Source organism: Canis aureus, chromosome 24 (genome assembly GCF_053574225.1).
Source record: "Canis aureus isolate CA01 chromosome 24, VMU_Caureus_v.1.0, whole genome shotgun sequence".
NCBI classification, from domain to species: domain Eukaryota; kingdom Metazoa; phylum Chordata; class Mammalia; order Carnivora; family Canidae; genus Canis; species Canis aureus.
The window spans coordinates 13891314-13916271 of NC_135634.1; the positions used below are offsets into that span (position 1 = coordinate 13891314).

Genomic DNA, 24958 nt, shown 5'->3' on the forward strand with positions numbered 1-24958 from the left:
CATTTAATAGTGAAGGACTGAATGTTTTTCCCTAAAATCAGGACAAGGCAAGAATGTCCACTCTTACTACTTCTATCCAATACTGTAACGGAGGTTCCATTCAGCGCAACAAAGCAAAAAAGAAAATGAAGAAGGGAGACCATCCAGATCAGAAAGGAAGTAAAACTGTCTGGCTAATGAATTTCATCATTTCATCAGGACATCAGAACATGTCATGAGCCTATATGCAGAAAATTCTAAGGAATCCAAAATAAAACTAGAACTAAAGCCCAAGCTCAATGAGGTCACATGATACAAATCAATATACAAAATCAACCACAGTGACCACAAAGAGGAAGCATGAGGTGGGGCACTTGGGTGGCTCCGTCAGTCAAGTGTGCAACTCTTGATTTCAGTTCAGGTCATGATTGCAGGGTCATGAGAGCCACATAGGGCATGGAGCCTGCTTGGGATTCTCTCTCTTCGTCTCCTTTGCAACCCGCTCCTCCCTGCCCCATTTATGTGCATATGCATGCTCTCTCTCTAAAACGAAAGAGAGAGAGGAAGCATGAGGAGCTCCTTTATAATGATGAAATAAGCAGGTGCTTTGATGTGGTGGTTACACAAATCTATACATGTGACTATTGTACACAACACACAAATGAGTGCATGTAAAAAGTGGTAAAATCTGAATAAGGTCTACAGATTGTATTATATCAACTTTCTGGTTTTCACAGTGTATTACCGTTACACAAAATGTTACCACAGGGGTAAACCAGGGTGAAGAGTACACGGGACATTTCTGTGCTACTTCTATAACTTTGTGTCCATGACTGTCTCAAAATAAAAAGTTTTTTTCTTGAAAAATCAACTTTTTTTTTTTTACAATAAAAGCAACAATCAAAAATGAAATTAAGATCCCCAAGGTGATTCTTTTGTATACATTTGGGGTTCACCATTCCATATTTGTTTCAAGACCTCAAGAACAGAAGTTACATAAGCATATGATGTATAACAATTACAAATTGGTAAAATTCCCAAGCTTGTGTACCCATCAAAATCATCTAGAGATCATTTAAAAATTTCAAAACCTGTGTAACACCCCAGACCCAATTAAATCACAATTTCTGGATGAGGACTTAGGCATCAGTATCTTTAAAACCCCCTGGGTTTTATTATTATTGCTAAAGCAATAATTCTCTATTTTTTTGTTCAGGACTTCTTATCATAAAACTCCAAATTGCAATTGCTCATGAGTTACATTTATCAATATTCACCAAATATTAAAAATTAAGACAGAAATGTTTTTAAATATTTAAAGGCATGCTTGGGTGGCTCAGTCGGTTAAGCATCTGCCTTCAGCTCAGGATACCAGGGTCCCAGGATTGAGCCCCACATTGGGCTCCTTGCTCAGCAGAGAGCCTGCTTCTCCCTCTCCCCATGCCTGCTAGTTCCCCTGCTTGTGCACACACGCACACACTCTCTCTAATAAATAAATAAATTCATTCATTCATTCATTCATTAAATCACTATAAAGGACAAAATAAATTTATTATGTGTTAACATATGTGTCTTCAAAAAAATAACTTTTTCTCAAGACAACAAACTATTGGCACCATTATATTTTTACAAGTTCCTTTAATGTCTGGCTTAAAAAAGGAAGCTGGATTTTCATATCTACTTTCTGAATTCATTCCATTGTGATACGTTGTTTTGACTGCAGTATATAAAGACAATTCAGTCTTACACAGATACCCAGTTGGAAAGAGGAGTATTTAATAGTCTTTTCAGGTAACTGTGGTCCTGTCAGGTAGCTTCTGAAAAGCCCATTGTATGCTCTAAAATAATGAGAGCAAAAAGAGCATATAATATTTTAGTATAATTATGAAAATAAGTATGACCTCAATGACCCCTTAAAAGGTGCTGGAGACACCCAGAAGTCCCCATACTACACTTAGAGAACTGCTGGCATGAGGTATAGAAGAAAGGAGGACTAATGAGGTCTGCAGCTGTCAGAGGTTTTACAGGAAGGCAGGGCTTCCACTAGGAAAATGAGACGGGGAGCAGAAAAGACAGCTCGAAAACCATGTTGATTTTCACTGAAAAGATTAACACTTAAAAGTGAAGTGAATAAAAACCAGACACTAGCCGAAAAGGAAAACTATATCCAAACACCAGTATAAATGTGATATATAAAAGAAACCCAGCTATTAAAAGAAATTCCAGGTCAAAGGATTATCGCAAAGTGGACATATCCAGGGAGCCACATCAGGGTCATACGATAGGGCAATGCCAGCACCCTCAGAAGTGTCCTTTGTCCCTCTCAGTTATCAATATTTTCTCCTTCCCCTAAAATAATCACGTTCCTTGTTCCTGACACCCCTTTACAATTTTACTTAAGCAAAATTGTCCAGTTTGGATTCTGCTATGTCTAGCATCTTCTACTCATCATTAAGTTTGTGAGATGATTACAGCTGTTGAGTACAGCTTCAATTTTTTCATTCCTACCACTTTATAATGTACAACTACACCACAACTTACATAATCGTTCCACCACTGATGAACACTTGGGATGTATCTAAGTGGGGCTATGATATATAATGGTACTACCCACACCACCATACACATATCCGGGCACAGTCATGCATGCACAGCTGCTGAGTGCACACATAGAAGACCAATCCTGGTTCATAAGGTATCTTCGACTTTAGTACAACCCCCAACAGTTCTTCAACACGTCTGCACCAATTCACACCCCCATCAGTTAGGATATGCATTCCAGCTGCTCTACGTTCTCCACGCTACAGACTGTCAGTCTTTTCAATTTCAGCTGACCTTGAGACGGTGGTGGTATCTCATTATTTAATCTGCACTTCCTGATTACTGAGTTTAAACTTTTTTTCATATCTTCATTGGCTATTTGTATATCTTCTTCAAAGTGCAAGTTCAAGTCTCTTACCCTTTTACAATTTTACTTAAGCAAATGTATTAGATTATGTATTAGATTATCTGGCTTTCTTACTGATTTCTTCCAGCTCTTTAAATTTTCTAGGTAGGAGACATGTCAGTTTACATGTGATTCAAACATTCTATTCCAGCCTATGGATTACTTTTACAATCGTAATGGTACATTTTAATAAACAGAAGTTCCTAATATTAATTTATTTCAACTTAGCATCTATTCATTTATAGTCTGTGTCCTGTTTAAGAAAGGTTCTCCTACTCTTAGGCCATGAGGCTTTTCTATATAATTTTTTACCTTTCACCTTAGTCTATCTGGAATTGATTTTTATAAATGATATAAGGTAGGGGTCAAATGTAATTTAAGGATACCCATCTTAATAATCACACACCAATATCAAAAAGACCATCCTTAAAAAAAAAAAAAAAGACCATCCTTCTCAGACTGTTTTGCACTTAACACAATCAAACATCTATATATGTGTGCGCCTACTTCAGGACTTTCTACTCTCAGTTTCATTAATCATATTTGCCTACACTTATGCATGTTAATACCACACTGTTTAATAACTCTTCATATTGCATAAGGCCAAATATTTGTCATTCTTCAAGAGTGTCCTGATGGCACTCTATTTTTCCACATTCCACATTCTATTTTCCACATTCCAGATTTTAGAAACAGTCCATTTGCACTGCCCTCCCACAAAAATTTTCAGGCTATGACCTAGGTTGGACAAAGTCTCTGTATTGATCTAGAGAGAACTGACATCTCCATAATATTAAGTCTTTCATTTCATGAACTTGATATAATCTCCCTTTATTTACCTTTTCCTTAAATTCTCTATTCTATGGTTTCCTACACAAAGGTATTATAAATTTCTTGCTAGTTCTATTCCTATATATTGGGATTTTTAAATTTTTTATTTATTTATTTATGATAGTCACAGACAGAGAGAGAGAGAGAGGCAGAGACATAGGCAGAGGGAGAAGCAGGCTCCAGGCACCGGGAGCCCGACGCGGGATTTGATCCCGGGTCTTCAGGATCGCGCCCTGGGCCAAAGGCAGCCGCCAAACCGCTGTGCTACCCAGGGATCCCATATTGGGATTTTTAATGCCACAATAGTACCTTTGTTAACTTCATTTTCCAGTTGTTATAGAGAATTCAATAACCATGCTAAACACACTTCTAAATTCCAATAAATGCACTGGCTAGAAGCTACACAGCATAATGGTGAACAAACTCCTTGCAGATTAAACTCTTCCTAAGATTATTCTTTCCTAGTTTGCTTAAGAATTTTTCATCATGAACAAATGTTAAATTTCAGTGTTTTCTGCACCTAGTGATGATTGTACAGTTCTTCTCCTTTATTAATATGGTGAGATATATTTGATTTTTAATATTAAAACCACCTTGCATTCTAGAATAAATGCAAAATGCTCATATTATACCCTTTTATATTGATACATCTAATTGTTATTCTTAAGGATACTTGCAAATATGCTCATGAATGAGACTGCCCTATAATTTTTTTTCTTATAACGTCCTTGACAATATGTGATATCAAGATTATGCTTGCCTGGCAGGACCTCCAGACTTAGAAGACTGGCTACCTGATTTCAAATCTCCCCATACTTCCTCCCTCCAAAACATCTATCAGTAGGGCAAAACAATCCACACATGACCCATGTGCCTTCATGCATTAATAGGAGGCAGAATACAATAGCCTTCAAATAACCTATAAGGAGAGAAATAAACTGCGTTCCAACAGAGCTTCCACCATGCTCCACAGCAAGCCTGCAGGTGGAAAGAACAGGACTGGGGATATTAAATGGTTTGTAAAACAGAGTAAAAACAGGTGGAAGGAAGACTTAAATGACCCTCCTCCACCTCCCCCCCCAACCCTCTGGAAAGAAAAGTGTTAAGTTACTGAATGCAGATCAAGACTTGGTAGTTCACAGAACTGGCTACAGGAAAAGGGACTTGAAAGTTGAGTGGAACTAGAAGTTGCAGGTTTGGAGAAGCAATGCTTGTGAGGGAGGGTCAGATATTTAGAGAGTGGCATTTCTTGGAGACATGGCAGAAAAGAGAAAGAAAGAAGAGAAAATTTAAGGAACTGCAGAAATGAAAGCAAAATAAGGCAAGCCATCCACCCATCAAAACCAATCATTCAAAAAAGAACTTCAGGGAAGAAACAACTGGAAAGAGTGCGCTCCAATCAAAAAACCTACTCATAAAATAAACAGGGATGCAAAAAATAAAGCCCAAGCCCACACAAAACTGCTATAAGGAAACAAAATGTAAATCAAAGCATTTCACTAATAAAACGTCTCCCCTCTCAAAGCAACCATGAAACCAAAGAAATCTGTAACAAAACACTCAAAACTGAACTAAATATCCTCCAACAAGCACATATGAATCTAATACAGAAACTGAGAACAGAAATGGTGTGAAAAAAAAGTGAAACAAAAGCAAACTGAACTTATTTAGAATAGAAATTTTAAAAATCCTATTACAAAAGACTGAATTAAAAGGTACCCAAAGGAGAATAAATTCAAATGAAAATTTATGAAAGGCACTGAAAAAAAAGTGAAAAAAACACCAACCAAAAGAAAAAGATAAAGAAATGAGTATGCAGAAAGTGAATGAAACAGAAAATAGGCAAAGAAAGTCAAACATCATGTAACACATATTCCAAGGTATGTATATGCAAGACTCTGGGGGAAAAAGTTTAAAATACTGAAAGAGAATATTTAAGACAATAATCCAAGAAAATTCTCTGGAAATAAAAAAAGACTTGAAACTAGACACTAGAAGAGCCAACTGACCAAGAACAAGTAACTCTAAAATGTACACTAATAAACCATAAGACTTTAAGATACTGAAAAGATAACTTACAATAGCAGAAAATCAGACGTACACAAAAGTAGCACATCATTTTTTTTTTAAGATTTTATTTATTCAGGGGAATCCTTGGGTGGCGCAGCGGTTTGGCACCTGCCTTTGGCCCAGGGCGCGATCCTGGAGACCCGGGATCGAATCCCACATCGGGCTCCCGGTGCATGGAGCCTGCTTCTCCCTCTGCCTGTGTCTCTGCCCCTCTCTCTCTCTCTCTCTCTCTCTCTGACTATCATAAGTAAATAGATTAAAAAATTAAAAAAAAAAATTGTTCTGGGAACTTACAGAGGCATAGGATATGTATCCCAGCCCTGGACTGGGCTCTGAAGACAGGAAAAAAAAAAAAAAAAAGATTTTATTTATTCATAGAGACACACACAGAGAGAGAGAGAGAGAGAGGCAGAGACACAGGCAGAGGAAGAAGCGGGCTCCATGCAGGGAGCCCGACTTGGGACTCGATCCCGGGTCTCCAGGATCATGCCCCGGGCTGCAGGTGGCGCTAAACTACTGCGCCACTGGGACTGCCCAGTAGCACATCATTTTTAAGAAACTTAAGGGGAAAAGGCAAAAACAAGGTTTTTATATCCAGCCAAGCTGTCCTTTAACTATCAAGGCCATGAAAAATATTTGAACAAGCAAGAACTTACAAAATACTTACGCATACACCCGTCCTCATCACCCTTCTCAACTCAGGCCCATCATCTAAATCACAGAATGATCAGAGACTGTTTTCTCAGTTCTCCCAAAGATACCCAACTAATACACTTCTAGATGCACTGGAAAGAAATTAATCCCTTACACTCAATGGATGCATTATAGCTTGAACTCCATCTATACAAGGGATAGAGCCGGCAATTGGTTACAGGGGCTCAAGGCAAAGGCAGTGACACACAGGTCACACATTAGAATCCTGAAGGCACAACACCTTGACTTTGTGGGCTCTAGCCTTATGGTTTCCAACACCAGGGGCTGGCAGACCAAGAGCCTCGGGTGCAGAACATGCACTCTGCTCTTCAACCTCTGCACCCAGGGTAACCTCAAGCTTCACTAGAATACATCTACATTGCGGTTTCCACTCCTCATGGGGGAAGATGGCCATGACTGTTCCAGCAAGAACCAGCTAGGGCCCAAACCCGGCCCTCCCAACTAACAGGAGGAGTCCCTCAGATGACTGGAAACATCCCCAGTCGGAGATGCCCTCACAATGACCCATAAGCTACCCAAACATGAAAACACACCACTAACCCGGATGCACCTGCCACTTCTGGGCCTGCCTTGCTCTGCCACCTTGAGAGTACACTGTCCGTAATAAACTGCTTTATGCTTGCTACTTTCCTTCTGGCTGTCTTTATTCAGGTGTGAGTGCAGATCCTCATGTAAATCTTCCACAGGGAATCTAAGAACTGAGACCTCCATTCACACAATGCAGACTCTCCCACGGGTAACAGAATGACTGAAGAAACTTAGGCAAAAGGGCTGATGAAGAAGTGAACAGTTTTTGTACTCAACTGTAGAACTAAAACTAAAGACAAGACTGGGGTCATGGAGAGAAGAATGTATATAAACCTACGTTATGCCAAAGTAGAAAATTGCAACTAAAATAATGGGAAGATAAAAGAGAAAGAAAAAAACAATAAAATCACTATTATATAACAGGCAAGAATCAAAAGATGTCATTTAAAGATGATGTACAAGATAGTAAAAGGACGGGTTAAAAAGCAGGAAGGGGATTAAAGGTACTATAAATTAAAAAAAAAAGGTACTATAAATTCATGTAATTGAGAAGTAATCACTAGGACAAAAATGTAATCCTTCCCAGATATGAAAAGAAGTTTTCTACTAACTCAGGGAAAACACACCTAATAATGAGTGAACACAGTAAATATGATACAGACAATAATTATATCATAGGTAATAAGAAAACTGAAAACAAATATATCAGTTATAACAATTACTGTGAACAAGCTTAACTTGCCTCTTAAAAAATCTTCAAACTTGCTTAGAGAGGAAAGGCCAACTCTACCCTGTACACATGAGAAGACATATTTAAAATGCAATGATTCAAAAGGCTAAATATGAAGGGATACACAAAAACTTACCAGGCAAATGGAAGCATTTAGGTTGCAATCATATCAGAAAAAAATAAAATTTAAGATGTAAAGTATTCAAATGGATAAATGCTAAAAGCTATTATTTCACAATGAAAATAAATGTTACTAATATTTGTAAACCAAATAACTGAAACTGTAACTGATTCAAGAAGAAATAGAAATTCTCTATAAACAAGAAATACACACTACTCCGTACACAAAACAGGTCAAGAAGAAAAAAATCAGTAAGGACTAAAAGTAAATGATCTTGGGGCACTTAGATGGCTCAGTCAATTAAGCCTTCACTCAGGTCATGATCCCAGAGTCCTGGAATGGAGCCCCACAGCAGGCTCCCTGCTCAGCAGGGAGTCTGCTTCTTCCCCTCCCCCTGCCCCTCCCCTCTGCTTGTTCTCTAGTTCTCTCTTACTCTCTCGCTCTCAAATAAATACAATCTTAAAAAAAAGTAAATGATCTAAGCAATATAATCAATAAAGTAGGTTTTTTGGACATATATGAAAACCATACTCTAATGGACAATACACCTTCTTGAACAAACACAAAACAATTACCTATATTAAGGCACAAATAAATCATTAATGTAATCCTAAAACAGAAACATTACAAACAATAACCAGCTATTAGAATGCAAAGAAAACTAAAAATAACACTGGAAACAATGTAAAACAGTACCAGAAGAAGAGCTGAATAAATGCATTATGGTACAGTCACACATGGAATACAGCAAAAAGAATAAATGACCCATGAGTACTTACAACAACATAGATGAATTTTTAAAAATTGTTAACAAAAGATCTAAATACAAAACCATATATAATGACCTAAATTTAAAACCAGGTAAAACTTATCAATTTATAAGTCAACATAGGTGCTACCCTTTAAGAGTAGGGTGGTCATGACCTGAAGGGGACACTGAATGTTCTAGGTGCTACTTTCATGGGTGAATGAATATATCTTGTAAAAATTCACCAAGCTCCTAGTGATATGTTAATTTTTCTGTATCAACACCAATAAAATTAACAATTATTTTAAAAATCAGGAAACTGCTAGAAACTAAATTTTTAAAAAGTCTTCCTGTCTAAAAATTTAAACTCTTGGAAGAAAGAGAATAAACAAATCACAGAATTCCTGAAAAATAATGATAATGAAAATATCACATATCAGAGTCCATGGAAAAATTTAAAGTACTAATCAGAAAAAAAGTCCAGAGCCCTAAACACTTACATCATTTTCTTTTTAAGAAAGTGAATGAATGATATTCCAAAAAAGCTAAAAGGAGAACAAGATAAACCAAAAGGAACCCAAAGATGGCGTCCAGCTGGCTCAGACTCTTAATTTTGAGATGGTGAGTCTGAGTCCCATGCTGAGTGTAGAGTTTACTTTAAAAATAACTAAATAGGGCAGCCTGGGTGGCTCAGCGGTTTAGCGCCGCCTTCAGCCCAGGGCCTGATCCTGGAGACCTGAGATCGAGTCCCACATCAGGCTTCCTGCATGGAGCCTTCTCCTCCCTCTGCCTGTATCTCTGCCCCTCTCTCTCGCTTTCTCTCTCTCTCTCTGCATGTCTTTTATGAATAAATAAATAAAATCTAAAAAATAATAATAATAATAAATAAATAAATAAATTTTGTTTAAAAAGATGGTAACTATAAAAAGCAAAAATTAATGTGGTAGAGAACAAATTAATAAAAATCCTGGTTCTCAAAAAAACTAAGTTCATTTATATGAGGTTCCTAGAATAGTCGAATTCACAAAGCAGAAAGGTGGCTGCCAGGAGCTTGGGGAAGGGAAAAATGGGGAGTATTCAGTAGGTACAGAATTTTCATATGGAAAGATGAAATTATCGTGGAGCTGGATGGTCCTGATGGCTGCAAAACAGTGTGAATGTACTTGTACTTAATAACACAGACCTGTATATTTGAAAATGGTTAAAATGATCTATTTTATGTTATATATTTAAATAAATTTATGTTATATATTTAAAGCATACACTAATTTCATCAAAAAGGGGGAAAAGGAGCAAATACACAAATATAAAAAAGATAAAATATAAAAATAGAGACTCCTCTGCACACTTCCATGCAAACACATTTAAAAACCTAGATAAAAGTAAGTAGGAAATACAGTGTATTAAGAGGGGCCCCAATACACAGAATGCTTAAACCAACCAATTTCCCTAAAAGAATCAGAAAAAGTTGTCAAAGAACTATCTTACCAAAAAACAATCAAACCCAGATATCACAGAGGAACCTACCAAACCTTTAGAAAGCAGGTAGTCCCAATATTAAACTGATTTAAAATGTGGAAAATAAAGAGTAACTTCCAAATTCTTTATGAATCAACCGTAACAATACCTAAACCTGATAAAGATAGCAAAAAAAAAAAAAAAAAAAAAACAAAAACAAAAACAAAAATGACAAAGAGCACTTATGAACACTGATGCTGTGTTATTACAGAAAAAACCCCAACACCAGACTAAGAGTTTATCAAATGCAAGAATGGTTCAGTATTAGGAAATCTAGTCATACAACTCACCATACTAATAAATCTAAGGAGAAAAAAATACAAATTACCTCCAAAAGGGCGGAAAAAGTCAATGACAAAATTCAACATCCATTCCTAATTTTGAAAAAAACAACTCTTGAATAAGTCGGAATGGATTTACACTCCTTAACATGACTTCACTAAGAAAGAGAGAGAGAGAGAACATAAGTATGCATACAGGACAGAGCAGGAGCACCAACATCTTACTGGGTCAAAACCAGAGGCACACTGACTACAGCCAAGAACCAAGCAAACCATGCCCACTACCTCTTCTACGATTTAACACTGTTCTGGAGGCATTCACCAGTGCAGTCAGGCAAGAGGAAACAAGGACACAAACAATGGAGAAGGAGAAATAAAACTCTAAACCGATGACACAAGAGTAAACATGGAAAACCAAAAATATTGATGAAAACAACTCAAGAAAGAGAATTCTGCATATATAAAATTAACAAACGAAAAACCAACAGCCTTCATATACACAAATAATAACTGTTTAGAATGCATAATGGAAGAGAAAATCCCACTTACCAACAGCAACAGAAAAGAGCACAAACTTAAACAAGAAATGTTCAAAACTTATATGAAGAAATCTATATAGATTCACACATTCCTGAAAGGCACACAAAGTGAGACTTGGTTAAGACATCACAACTTTATCAGGTTGTCAGTTCTCCCTAAATTAATTTATAAATATAATGTAATTCCAATAAAAATTACTCAGAAGTTTCTTTACGGAGCTAGACAAGTTGACACTAGATAACACAGAACAGAAGGAGCTATAAGGGAAACTAGCCCTACCAAATATTAGAACAAAGCTCCATGATTAAAACGGTGGTACCAGCACCTGAAAAGACAGACAGACCAATGAAATGTAACAGAAACCCCCAAAACAGACCCAATTTACATATAGAAATCTAATATATAACAATGGTGGCATCTCAAATGACTTGAGCAAAGATGGGTTTCATAAATGTTGGGACAACTGAACAGCCATTTGGAAGAAAATAAAATTAGATCCATTCCTAATATCACATACCAGGATAAACTCCCAAGTATAGCAGAAATCTAAATGTAAAAAAATGAAAGCTACCCAAGTTCTTAAAGAAATCATTGGTGTAGGGAAAGGTTTTCTGACCTTGACTTAAAATCCATACCAAAAAGTAGTATGTGAATTTTCAACTGCCCAGAGGTTGGCACCACTAACCCCCATGTTAAAGGTCAAACTCAGAGATACTTCCGCTGGGTTTAGTTTGCCATTCTTTTCCTAACTTCTAGAGATGGATACAGATGCTCACTGAATTTTTTTCAGTCTTTCTTCCTTCCTAACATGCACTTACAGCTATAAACTTTCCTCTTAAGTATAACTTTAGCTGCACCCCACAAATTTTGATATGTAGTATTTTTATATTAATTCTGATCAAAATATTTTGTATTTTTAAATTCCCATTGTAATTAATATATCTTCTATGATTTATGGATTATTTAGAAACAATTTTACTTTTTGCTACTGAGTTTAGTTTAATTTAGAGAATACTGTTCTGTTTGGCTTCAATTCTCTGAAATATCCTGAGACTTGGTTTTGTCCCACAACCTGACAGCCTGGGTGAATGTCCATGCACATAGGCAAATAATGTGTATTCTGCAGTTGTTAGGGACAGTATCTTGACATGCAAGGCAAATTTATTAATTGTGCTGTTCAAATCCTCTATATCCTTACTGAAGTTTGTTCACTCTAAGAGTAGTATAGCAGTATAAAAAAATAACAACTCCTTCTATGACAGTGAATGTATATATTTCATCTCACTGTTTCTTTTAAAGCCTGTATTACAATCACTAAAATTCCTTTTGGATGATCTAAACACTCTACGAAAGAGAACAAAAAGGTGAATAACCTTCTCGACGCCAGTAAAAAATGGCAGCAATTTTTTTCAGCTAATTATTATCCAAAATGAGTTCATGGCACCTCTCTCCAAAATAAAAATCATCATTATAGACATCCTCCAAGGTTTCACTGGGTCAGATCCAATAACTCCAGACAGCAGATCAATTTGTTTAATTACTCAAAGATATATTTTGCAACTAATTCATGCTGCTGGGCTCATGGGAAAAGTTAGCAATGCTCCACAATACATTCCATAGATAATTACTGAGACTTTTAATTTTTCCAGACCAAAATTACCTTGGTCCTGCTCTCTGCCAAAGATGGCAAAGATCATTCTCCCCCTTCAGCACCCACTGCACCGTATCCCATTGAGGCTTGACACAATCTTAGAATCATTCTCCCACATTCTCTCCCATTGATTAGACTGATTCTAGTCAATCTTAGAATCGTGCTCCAGAGAGCATCCATTACAATCTGAAACCCACTGCCCCCTCTGCTCTATGATAAAATCTCTGGTGATCTGTTCGTGCAGTCCTTTCAAGAACCTCAGGGCTCAGGTACAGAATGGGCACCTATTCCAATCAGTTTTCATCAGTGTCCTCCCATTTTCTCAGGTCAGGACATCATCTCCCACTTGGATCAAGCACCCCTCTTATGCAATCTCAGGGTGCCTTTTTGCTTTCCAATTCTCTAAGTGTATATCACAGTGATCTTTTTACATGTTTTTCTCAGCTGTTACACTTTCAGCCCCTCAAGGAAAGGAACCATTTGATTTATTTTGATATCCTCAGCATCTAAGCAAAGCCTAGCAGCAGACAGATCCACTCTCTCTTGACCCTTGTCTCCTACAATCTATTCTCTACACAGCACTCCTAGTGACCCTTTTAAAATCTAAATCAATTGGTATCATTTTCCTGCTCAAAAACTTGCAATGGCTTTTCAACTCACTCAGAATAAAATTCAAATGCCATCACAGTCTCCTGGACCCTATATGACCTGGCCCTTTATGACCTCTGTAACTACACACCCCTCACTACTCACACTACCCTCCTACCACTTCAATAGCCTTTGCACTCACTGTTCCTCTGCCCCCAAGGCTCTCTGCCAAAATATCTGCCTGACTGGTACACTCCTTCACCTACATCACACCTCTGTCAACTGTCACCCGAGGGATACCTCCCCTGACCACACTATGACAAATGGCAGTCCCTGACACACTCTCCCCTTGCTTCTTTACTTTCTACACAGTCATTATAACTACATATGTTTCTGTTGTTTATTTATCATCTTTTTCCCACACTACAATGTGATATCTGTAAGAAAGGGCAGAAACTCACTCTCCAGAACAGGGGTTGGGATTTTTTGCTCTGAAGAGCCAGATAGTGAATATTTTGTACTTTGGTATTTAGACAGTCCCTGTTGCAACTACTCAGCTCTGTCTTACAGCACAAAAGCAGCCAAAGACAATATATAAATTAGTGGGCAAGCCTGTGCTCCAATAAAATTTTCTTTACAAAATCAGGCAAAAGGCCAGATTTGGCCCAAAGGCTATTGTTTACCTTTGGAAGGTAAAGAGAAGCTTGTTCTAGAAGCTTGTTCTAGAAGCTTTGCATGCAGTACATTGACTTTGAATTAATCAATCATTCTCTGTTCTTGGAGAAACTACCTTTAATTGACAACATAAAATACCAACATTCCAACCTCATCAGAAAAGACAACTCCGAACCAGCTTCTGTACGCCTTTTACCAAAAAATCCACTTGCGGCTAATTATTCCTGAATGGCTGTTTCCACAGATATGCAATGTGTTCACTCTTACCACTAGAAAGCACATAAACCATATTAGTTTGACTCTCTGCAGAAATGTTTTTATTAAGTTGTGTTTTAACTTCATTTAAGACTAGAAAATAATCAGCTTCATAAAAACCAGGTTCTAGAGGCACCTGTGTGGCTTACTTGGTTAAGTATCCAACTCTTGATCTCAACTCAGGTCTGGATCTCAGGGTCATGAGTTTAAGCCCTGTGATGGACTCTGCATTGGCCGTAGAGCCTACTTAAAAAACAAAAACTACATTCTAAGTGCTGCATATACTCACTAGCCAATACAAAACTCCAAGTGTAAGTTCTGGGAACATACTAAGGAAAGGAAACTGGTCTGTTTTCTATGGATGATGACTACAGTGTAGAGATGAAGATGTTGTTTCCCCTTCTTTTTGGCCCTCAGGATGGGCCAAAAGGATGCTCGGCCAAGTACCTTGCCTGCAGACTGGTTATGTCCCCAATACCTATATCCTCTCTTCTCCAGGTTTCAGAGCCAGCCTACGTTTTCTAGCCTTCAACACATGAAATAAGGCTGCGTCTGAGTATAGCCGATGGGATGAGAAGTGGTGTGTGCTGGCCCAGAAAGCCTCCCACAGGACTTGGCTTTTTCCCTACCCATCCACTGAACTGAGCAGGAGGAAGTTCCCACTTTCTCCTGAAGGCTGAGTCACAAGTATGGCCCTGTGGAATGTCACCCCATGAGGACCCCAAAACTAAGCTTCACTTGGGTGAGCAACAGATGTTTTTTGTGCTGAGTCACTGAAACCCTGCATGAGTAAAGCAATTTAGCTCTCTACAGCTAAAACCCTGAATTGGGAGGCTGGAATCCTGTCCAAAGAACAGGTTTTATTGTTTTCATTCGTGATCTTCATAGAGGTTTAATTCTCATTTATATTCAGTTTCATTCTTTTGAGTATTTCCTATAAGCTAATTCAAATCTTTATGTAATAGGGTACAAGGGACAAGCCTCCACTGTTTGTGTTCAGTAAAACCATAGTATCTCAAACAACAAAAATCTCAATAAATATATTTGGATAAACATATATTTGGACAAATATAAACATTCAAACAAAACTCTATTTGTAGCTTTCACTTATACACAGTTAATCTAAGTTGTATTGGGGTACCAAAAGAAAGAATACTGGGTAAATTCTAAACTGCAGGGCAATATATTTTGTCTCAAACAGAATTTGACAATCAGAAACCAAATAGCCTAAGAAATGAAACCACATTTCTAAACTCCTCTCTAGCACGAATAAGTAACCATAAACAAAGCTTTAAAAGAAAAAAAAATTGTTCTAACAATTAGAACAATTGTTCCTGTAATACCTAATCCCTATATAGTTCTATCATATGATGCCATGAGGCTTTGTTGTTTCCGCACTTTTTTTCCTGAGAAGTAGTATGGAAAAAACTGGACATGTCGGAAATGGAAGAACTTTTTAATTGGTCTATGTAATACAAAAGACAGTGTACAAGCTCTGAAAATTTTATGTATAACTCAGGTACGAACTTCACTATCATCGTTAAGCCTTGTAATCATTCAATATTGTAATGCCAGCTTTTAAAAAGGAGTCATATTTTGGGGCACCTGGGTGGCTCAGTAGGTTAAGTGTCCTACTTTTGGTCTTACCTCAGGTCTTGATCTCAGGGTTGTGAGTTCAAGCCCCTGTGTTGGGCTCCATGCTGGGCCTGGAGCCTACTTAAAAAAAAAAAAAAAAAAAAAAAAGAGGAAGAAGAGGAAAGAAAGAAGAAAAGAAAGGAAAGGAAAGGAAAGGAAAGGAAAGGAAAGGAAAGGAAAGGAAAGGAAAGGAAAGGAAAGGAAAGGAAAGGAAAGGAAAGGAAAGGAAAAAGGAAAGGAAAGGAAAGGAAAAAGGAAAGGAAAGGAAAAAGGAAAGGAGTAATTAATGTTTTAATAATCTTCCTCCCTGGGATTTCTAAATGGACAATTCACCATTTGGTAAAGCCTTTGGAAACAATGTTGTTTGCAGCGTGTAATTAAAATCTGGAGACAGGTGATTGAGGAATTTAGGGGTTTCTGTGCATTTCTGGTGTTTAAATCAAAAACCAGGATAATTAACTCTAAAAGATGTACAAAATAGGAGATAAATACTATGGAAAGCCAAGAACCAAAATAACATTTTAAATTCTATAGGTTCGGTTATAATCAAAATGTGTTTTTCTGATTCTACTGAAAATGGGCAGGTATCCTATATTGAAAAACTTCAATCTTTCCCCCCAAAATTAATTATCTTACTTTTGATGGAAGGCATCTGTGTTTGCTCCTCCTGGTTGTAAGCTGTGAAGAGCCTCTCTCAGAATGATACGAATATAACTTCTCCCTCTCTTTCTTGCCACTCTTCTGGTTAATGTCATCGCTCTACTGGACTAGATACTTCACTTCCTAAATGCTTAGACACTGTTCCTTTCATGTAGCACAGGGAGCAATTTAAATCCATGAACCTCTCCTTCTTAAGTGTTACTTCTGAACAGCATAGAGTATGGCCCTGCAAAGAGTTACAAAGTCAATTCAGAGCTAAATTGTGGCTAGGTATTAACTCTACTATAGGACTACATAACCAAATGGTTCTGGAGGGCGGCGGGGGGGGGGGGCATGTACATAGTTTGAGGGGCTGAGAACAGAACTGTGACATTAGTAGGGCAAAATGGCTCAGCCCAGGTTTTTAAAATTACACAGTAGTTATAGTGTTCTGCTTATCCTAGTCCTGAATCAAAACACAGGACACGTTCAGTCGATGAAAAAATACTTGTTGAGGTTCTACTATGTGCAAAGAATACACCATTTCTTCCATTCAGCTGATAAAATATGGCCACTTGGATTCTTAATTCAGTCAATCACATCCATACTTTTATACTGCAATATAATTTCACTGAACTGCTCGTGTGCACAAAATGGATAACAGCACTCAATGAGAGAAGCCAGATGAGCTAAAATGGAACCGGAGCAGCATGGTGATAAAATCTTCAGCATGCACTGGAGCACAACTTTAAAAATCCAATACGACTTTCAATGGCTAGTAAAAGGAAGACTCAGGGATCAAAGATTACAAAGGTGGTGGGGAAATGGTCAGTTGGAGCGAAGGAGGCACTGAGTGTTAGCACTGGTCACTGAGGTTATGATCCAAACAATCTGCACATGATCACGATGTTTCAGAGATTGTTCAACAAAGCTGGAACACATCTACTAAGTGCTGGCTGTGTACAAGGCACCGTGATGTCTGGTGCCTGCGCGCAAGGAGTCTGTAGTTAGCAGGACATTTTACCTCTGCTTTCCCTCTCTAGGTTTTGAGGACAGTAGCTTGGTCCTATCAACGCTGTCATCACTAGTAACTAGAATGATCCACAGGAGGCATTCATTCACACATGTGTGAACTGACTGAAAAGAACCATAAAGCAAAAACTAAAAGAAAAATATTAAAAGAAATAAAACTCAGAAAAAGTGCAAGAATATCCAATACAGCAGAAGAGTGAATCTTCAGATCAGTTTAAAGACCATTGCTCTAAGAGGTCAGAGGACATCTTAAGAAGAGGCCCAAGTCTCTGAGAAATGATCCCAGATGCTGAGCTCAGAGCTGAGGTCCAGAAGCTGCTAGCAGACCTGAAAGAAGAGAAATGACCCTGGGATATTCAGGATGTTTAAAAAAGGTAAATGAATAGAGTCAACAGAAGAAGAGGCACAGATCCAGCGGAGAAGAAACAGAATAGGAGGCTCCAAAATTTAAGAATGAAATCTGAGGATGGAAAAATTATTCTAATCTAAGGATATCTGCTAAGATGGGAGAATAGGCTCTCGCGCAAGACAAACAAAACTGACCTTGAGGTAAGGAGCAGAACAGTGAGAGTAGAAAGCATCCAGTCAGAAAGGAAAGCAGGACAGCACAGTCACAGACAATACGACCTTCAGGGAATGCCAGGACCTGGAAAAAGGCACAGCCATGTCCAAAGCACCCCACCCTGAGAAGGACAAATAAGTCCTATGAGACACATGTCTCAAAGGGAAGGAAAAAAGCATTCCTAAAAAAAAAAATAAAAAGTTAATAAAAGAAAATAAAGTCACTGTTTGAAAAAAAAATTTACCCTGTACCAGATGTCCCTCCCTCGTGAATGCCCTTCTCCCCTCCTCAAAACCAAGGTTTAGAAAGATGTGCGTGCCCTGACTAGCTTCCCCCCGCCTGAGTGCCATTCACTCCTTAGTCCATGGAAGTAAGGCTCCCCTGAGACTCCTCTCGTTGAAAACCAGTAATTCTATCCTAGGGCTAAATCCAATGGAAACTTTGGAAGCACTATCTATCTGGATCCCTGGCTAGCTAGCACCCTCTCCTCTCCCTCTTGGCTTCTTAACATGCTCAAATACCTCTATTCAAAAAAAAATAAAGGTATCCTCCTTTTTACCCAGCCTCCTGGAGCCACCCTTCTTCCCCCCCACCAGGCTTCTCAGTTGTCCACACACAGTGGCACCATTTTCTGGCTTCCACTATCAAACCCTCTGGCCATTCTGCTCATGTCCCCATCACTGTGTCACCACTGCCGCCATCTAGGTTACTAAAAATTTTCTGGCTCTTAGCATCCCTCTTTACTGATGTCTCCTGGATCATGGCTTCTAAGACATCATTCATGCCTGTCCCCCCTCCCACCGGCCACACACACACACAACTGTCCTCCTCTGTCTCAATTCTTTCCTGAGTATCTGCTGAACACAAGAGCTCCTCAGATCATATTCTATACCACCACCGCCACTCCTTTTCTCACTCTGTACATGCATCTTGAGTAACTTCATCCACTCCAACATTCTCCATTAACAAATACAGGCAAAGGCAGAGGTTCTAGAACTTTCTCTGTTCACTTAGCATCTCAGACCAAAAGAAATGCCTGAGTAATTGAATCATTGGACAAGTTCAAATAACTTACATATTTTTTGCCCTAACAACTTATTACCCATTTTTCAAACACACTTCAATTGACAGAAAATGAGTATCTTTATGTCATTATTACATAAACCACAAGTATTTACTGAAGGTATGTATGCACCTGTTGAGCGCCTTACAGTTTCTCAAATCTTGGATGTGGACTGGATAGCACCTCGTTCACTTCCTGTTCCACATTGATTCTCACATGGAATGCAGCAACCACTAAACACTCAGCCTTCCAAACATACAGCAAAAGGATAGTAGTGCAGCCGATGGTAGAAACTGTTGACTACTTTGAGCTAGTATGTCCCACAGGGTTGGACAGATGTCAAGTACCACTGCGTTTCCTTCTACAATTCAATATCCTGCAGTCTCCCTGTGTGTTCCCTGCATCACATCAGCACAAGGTTGGGGAAGTGTAGTGCTAAAGACTCTCAGATGTCTGTCTCCATCCAAACATCCCCCGACAACCAGATCCTTAATGTAATCAACTAAACACTGTGTCCCACTGCCACCTGAAACTTAACAAGGCCAAGCACATCCATCTTTTCTTCCTCCTAATGGCTGCTGCTCCATAAGAAAGGCATCATCCCCGCAACTGATCCGCGAGGACTCTGCACAGCCCTGAACTCCTCCCTCTCTTAACTCCCTCCCCCATTGCACATACAACCCCCACCCAACGACCAAGTCCGGGCAATTCCACGTCCCCCACGTGCCCTCCTTCCATGCTTGTGCCTTCCATCCATTCTCTGATCATGCCCTTTTGCTTCATAATTCTGCAACTGTTTCCTTTGCCTACAGAGGAGTCCAAACTCCTTACAACAGGAATCACAAGACCCTACATGGCATGATCATGGGCCCTAGTCACTTCTGTCTCATTTCTTGCCGCTCCTGAGCCCTTCTGCACTTGGCCATGCCACCATCGGTTTTCAGTTACTCCAATGCACCACCCCTCTGACAACGTTTAGCAAGCCTCTCTTCAACCCATACTGACAAATTCCTCCTCTTGTACTTCTCTGGGAGGCTTTTCTCATCTCTCCAAATAGCCCCTAAGCTCCAGTTTGCAGTCATCCTATGAGCTCCTTCCTATAGCTGATCCCTTCTAGAGCACTTACCATACACTGCACTGTAACGGATGGTTAAGACTGTCCGAGAACCCAGCTGAACAGGTGCTCAAAGAGGCATCTGCCGCCTTGCTTATCTTTGCATCACCAGCACATATGATAAATTCTGAAGTATAGCGAATGACTGGACTAGGTCATTCATGTGATGTTTCCCATCCCTCTCTGCTTACTAACTCCATCACAGCACTTTTATCTCCTATTTCTGCAATCCCAGTATCAAAATACTACAGGTACTTAGCAAGCATCCCCTAAATGGCTTCTGAAGAAAAAGGTTATCAAAAAAATTCTGGAAGGCCACACTCCACAGTAGTAGGTGTGGTTACTTCCAGAGAGAGAAACAGGACACCAGTAAGATGAAAAGACTCAGGTGAGACTTGTTACTCCATGGATCTCCACAGTGATACTCAATTTATCCTATAATACCCCTTATTTATGTATGACTGGTATATAGTACTCCTGTATGACCAGCATAAAACCAGCCCTGAAGAATGCAGGGACCGCAGGCAGCCTTGGGCTCCAGATGCCCAAGACCAGGTCCCAAGAACACTTGATCTTAAAGAATAAAACAGGCTTCTAAGAAAAACAGGACTGAGAAGGTGAGCATCTAAGTCTGTACAGCAATGTGAAGGCAGTCCCAAGAAAATATAAGGAATGACAAAAGCATGTAAGCGGAACACATAATTTGTAATTATTCCCCAAAGAAAGTTCTGGGAACTCTAAAAGAAGATAACTGGTACTAGCTCATAGCACAGACAATTCTTTTAATACTTATGTTTTAATGAAAACATTCCAATAACCAAAAGGTGGCTTGCCACATGCAGGTTACTATGGGAAGTGTAAAGTACATCTACAAAGACATGCTGAGAACAGCCAGGAGGCTACAGTGTTGGCATGACCCCTTGACAAAGTCCATTTCACCTTTATTTTCAGAATTATTAAAAAAAAAAAAATAGTGGAGCATATCACTGACTGTTAGGTCATAAATTTTAAGGAAACAGGTAAAATACCATAAAGCAACTTCATGTCAGCAACTGGAAGTGCAAGAACAATTTTTATAAGTCGACAGTTCCAGAACAAGCTTCTTTTCACTGTTGGAAGACAACAGTGAATACAGGGTCAGACTGTAAACATATAAAGTCAATCAAACCTCTCAACCTAGTGAGCTTTTAAATACCCAAATGGACACAACTTCAGTGAATACAAATTAAGATCTTCAAAAATGAAGAAAAGTGAGCACTATGCAGATGCTATTAGAAAGGAGACCAGACACACAATAAGAACTGCCTATGGGAAAGGTCAAACCCGGCTTTCCTTTGTTTAACCTCTCAAGTAGATAAAAGAACTAGCTTTCAAGAATCACCGCATTGTTTCACTGCTAGAAAAGGAAAGTTGAGTAAAGCCTGTAGAAAAAAGAAGCAACCAAGGTTCCACAGAATTCGCCCTAGAGGCAACAGAAAAATAAGTCCATTATAACACTTTGAACTTAAGTTTTGCTAGAGACGGAGACCTTTTAAGTTTTAGACAAACCTTAATTTTTAAAATAAAAAAATACTTCAAATAGCTCGTCCCTTCCCTCCTAAAAACGTGGATCCTTTGAATCCTAAAACTCCACGCCCCAGCATGCATTTGATTTGGGCACTCACAAAGCAAAAACGGACCGTTTAATTTTCGGTGTTTTAAAAACTCAAAAAAAAATTATTGCTGGTAGTCAGTGCGAATTCAAAACCGATCCCCAAATGAGAAAGAATTAGTAAGATCCCCAACAGCGGCTAAGAAAACGAGATGCTCCCATTCACCCTTAAGCCCACGGCTTAGCTTCTTAATTAGTAAGAACTCCGCTCTCCGCCACGGAACTACCCTCGCGGAGAGGCTGACCCGACGAGAATCGCCACGGCCTGCAGGCACCACGGACGGCGCGGGGAGGTGGCCCCTCGCTGGGGCTCCGGCGCCGAGGAGCCGAGGAGCGGAGCCCAGCCGAGAGCCAGGCGCCCCCCGCCGCGCCCCGCCGCCCCCACCCGCCGCAGGGCACGTCTCCCGGGGACGACCCTCGCTGGCTGCCCGCCCCCTGCCCGCGCTCGGGAGCCGAGCCCCGCTGCGGAGGCCGGAGGCCCCCACGGCCCGCAGCCCCGCGGGGGGGGGGGAGGGCACCCGGCGCAGAGGCGCGGGCAGGGCCCGACCGGGCGGGCGGCGGGCACGCGGGGACTGGGCCACATGCGAGCAGGGTGCGCCGAGCCGAGGGACGTGAAGGTCCCGGGCGCGGGGCGCGGGGCGCGGGGCGCGAGCGGAGGCCCGGGCGGGCGCCACCTGCGGCCCGGAGGGCGGGAGCCTGCCCCGCAGCCCGGGGAGCGCGCCGGGCAGCGCGGGCGGAGGGCCGGGGCCGCGCGGCGAGAGCGGCCGCTGGGCCGGCGCGGGAGCCCGCGCGGAGGATGCGGCTGGGCGGCAGGGCAGGGCAGGGCAGGGCAGGGCGCGGGGCGGAGCCGCGGCCCGCAGTGGGCCCCGTCGCCCTCCCGAGAGCGCCCGGCGCGATGCAGCAACTTCACTTGGCCGCGGGGCTGCGGGGGCCCGGCCCGCGCCCGGCCCTCCCCCGGGGCGGCCGCTCGACCCGGAGCCCAGCGGCGAAGGGGCCAGGACCGGGGAGTCCGGCCGCCGGCAGCCCGCACTCACCGGCCCGCGATGCCGCCGCCGCCGCCGGGGCTGCGCTCCGAGCTCCATGGTCCCGCCGCGCCGCGGCCGCCCGGCGCCCCCGCCCCGCACCGCACCGCACGCAGCGGCGCCAGCGACGCCGCCTCCGGCCCGGCCACGGCCGCGGCCACGCCCCCTCCCGGCTGGGGGCCCGGCGGGAGCCGGGGGGCGGGGCTCGGCGCCGGCTCCGCCAACCGGAGCCCTGCCAGCCCGCCGCTTCACCAGGATTGGCGAGCGCCGCGGCCAATGGGGAGCCGGCAGGGGCGCGGAGCGTCGGCGCCGAGGGGCGGGGGATTGCGGAGGAGGTGGCTCTCACGGTCGGCCGGTCGCCGCCGATTCCGGTGGAGGCACTGGCCGGGGTCCCTCCGGAGCCGAGCGGAGCGGAGCGGAGGGGGCGCCTGGGCCGAGTTTACCGTCGGGGGCCCTTCCGTCACCCTGGCTGGCGATGCACCACTGCAGTCCCTTCGAGCTCCCACCCGCACCCTAACCTTACCTGGGTGTCGAGGGCCCTGCAAAGCACGCCCATCTACCTGCAGGTAGCCGGAGGTCCTGCAGGGTTAAGGGTTCAGGCAGCCTGGAGAGGATTACAGCCTTCGTCATCTGCTAGGTTTATGCTTCTGCAGTCCGTTAGCGTGCTGCCTATACTCTTCCCTTCTTTAATCACCCTGTCTCCAGGCTCCCTCCACCCCACCTGTGAGAAAGCCCTGACACTGAGCCCGGTGGCAGTGAAACACAGCCAGGTGGTCCTGGAAGACCCGGGCGTAAATTTACGAGTGGAAGAGGAAAGGAAAGAAGAAGGAAGGAAAGGAAGAAAAGCCAAGCACGTTCTCCTAGGTCCTGAAGGAAAAAGAGTTTAAAGGCATTAGATAGACATGTTAGCCATATTTTGGTGTGCATGCCTTTACTCGTTTTGATTTGTAAGTAAGAGCACTAAATTGAAAAACTTGGAAAAAAAAAAAAGTTCAAATCCTACTGAAGTGTCCACGAAAAACTGATTCAGGTTGTCTTGCTTTTGTCTGTACAGACGTGTGGTAACTGTCCACATCTGTTACGGCTACTCACAGCAACTACAAGCTAGGAAAAATGAATTGCAGTTGCTAACAAAATTAGCAATGTTTGCAACACTGAAAATGCAGAAGAAAAATCATGGGCCCCCTCTGTGTGTGAATCTGTTAACCTACCTGACTTCCAAAGGAAGGATTTCAAAAGCTCCATTTTAAGATAACATATAAACTTAGTTCCCATTTCATGTCAACATAAAATATACTGGCAATTAATAAGGTAAATAGAATTTTAGTGAATTATTACAGTGCTCTGTATTTGAAATATTGATACTAGAGTGATAAATTTCCTCTGAATTCAAAGCTGAATTTGTATACAAATTAAAATGACTTTCCTTCATTTTGTCTTCATTTCCCAGGGCAATAGCTTCCATGTCTATATTTAGGTCATTGATTCAAAACTCAGGGGTGCCTGGGTAGCTCAGTCAATTAAGCTTCTGCCTCTGGCTCAGGTCATGATCCCAGGTTCCTGGGAAGAGTCCCACATCAGGCTCCCTGCGCAGCAGAGTCTGCTTCTCCCTCTCCCTCTGCCCCTGCTCCTGTGCTTGCTCTCTCTCACTTTGTTTCTCAAATAAATAAATAAAATCTTTCAAAATAAATAAATGAATAAGTACTCAAAAAAACAAAGCTGTAGGATCGCCAAAGTGTGTTTTCAGAGTTGCGAATCACATTCCCCTCGCTCCTCTCCTCTTCAGTGACCCCGCCTTATGTGAACTGCTGCTACAGCTACACTTAGCTTACATCCACTATGAGCCCTTAATCTTACTGTCCTGAAACGTTCAGGATTGTTTCATATAGACCATTCTTATCTCTAATTAGATGGTAAGTTTCATATGAGTGTAATGTCCTTATTTTCTACTCTTGTTTCTTCTCCCCATAATGCCTAATGCAGCGGTGAACATGTTATAAATATAACTCCATCCTTAGCATTGTGTCCATAATATACAGAAATTTTTCCAAATGTAGTGCTTCT

At 41.2% G+C, this 24958-nt stretch overlaps 1 protein-coding gene across 6 annotated transcripts in view; it reads right to left on the bottom strand.

Moving 5' to 3' along the window:
- WASF3 (WASP family member 3) overlaps nucleotides 1-23010 on the bottom strand; it is a 133143-nt gene extending 110133 nt beyond the window's left edge. For 5 of the 6 annotated variants that reach the window (XM_077868322.1, XM_077868321.1, XM_077868311.1 and 2 more), the window contains exon 1: nucleotides 22907-23010. The gene's annotated coding sequence lies outside the window, so the exon portion shown is untranslated. Of the gene's footprint in view, nucleotides 1-22038; nucleotides 22058-22906 lie in introns of those variants that run through there. The other variant, XM_077868313.1, reaches the window with a different exon arrangement.
- Between the last annotated feature and the right edge of the window lie 1948 nt (nucleotides 23011-24958).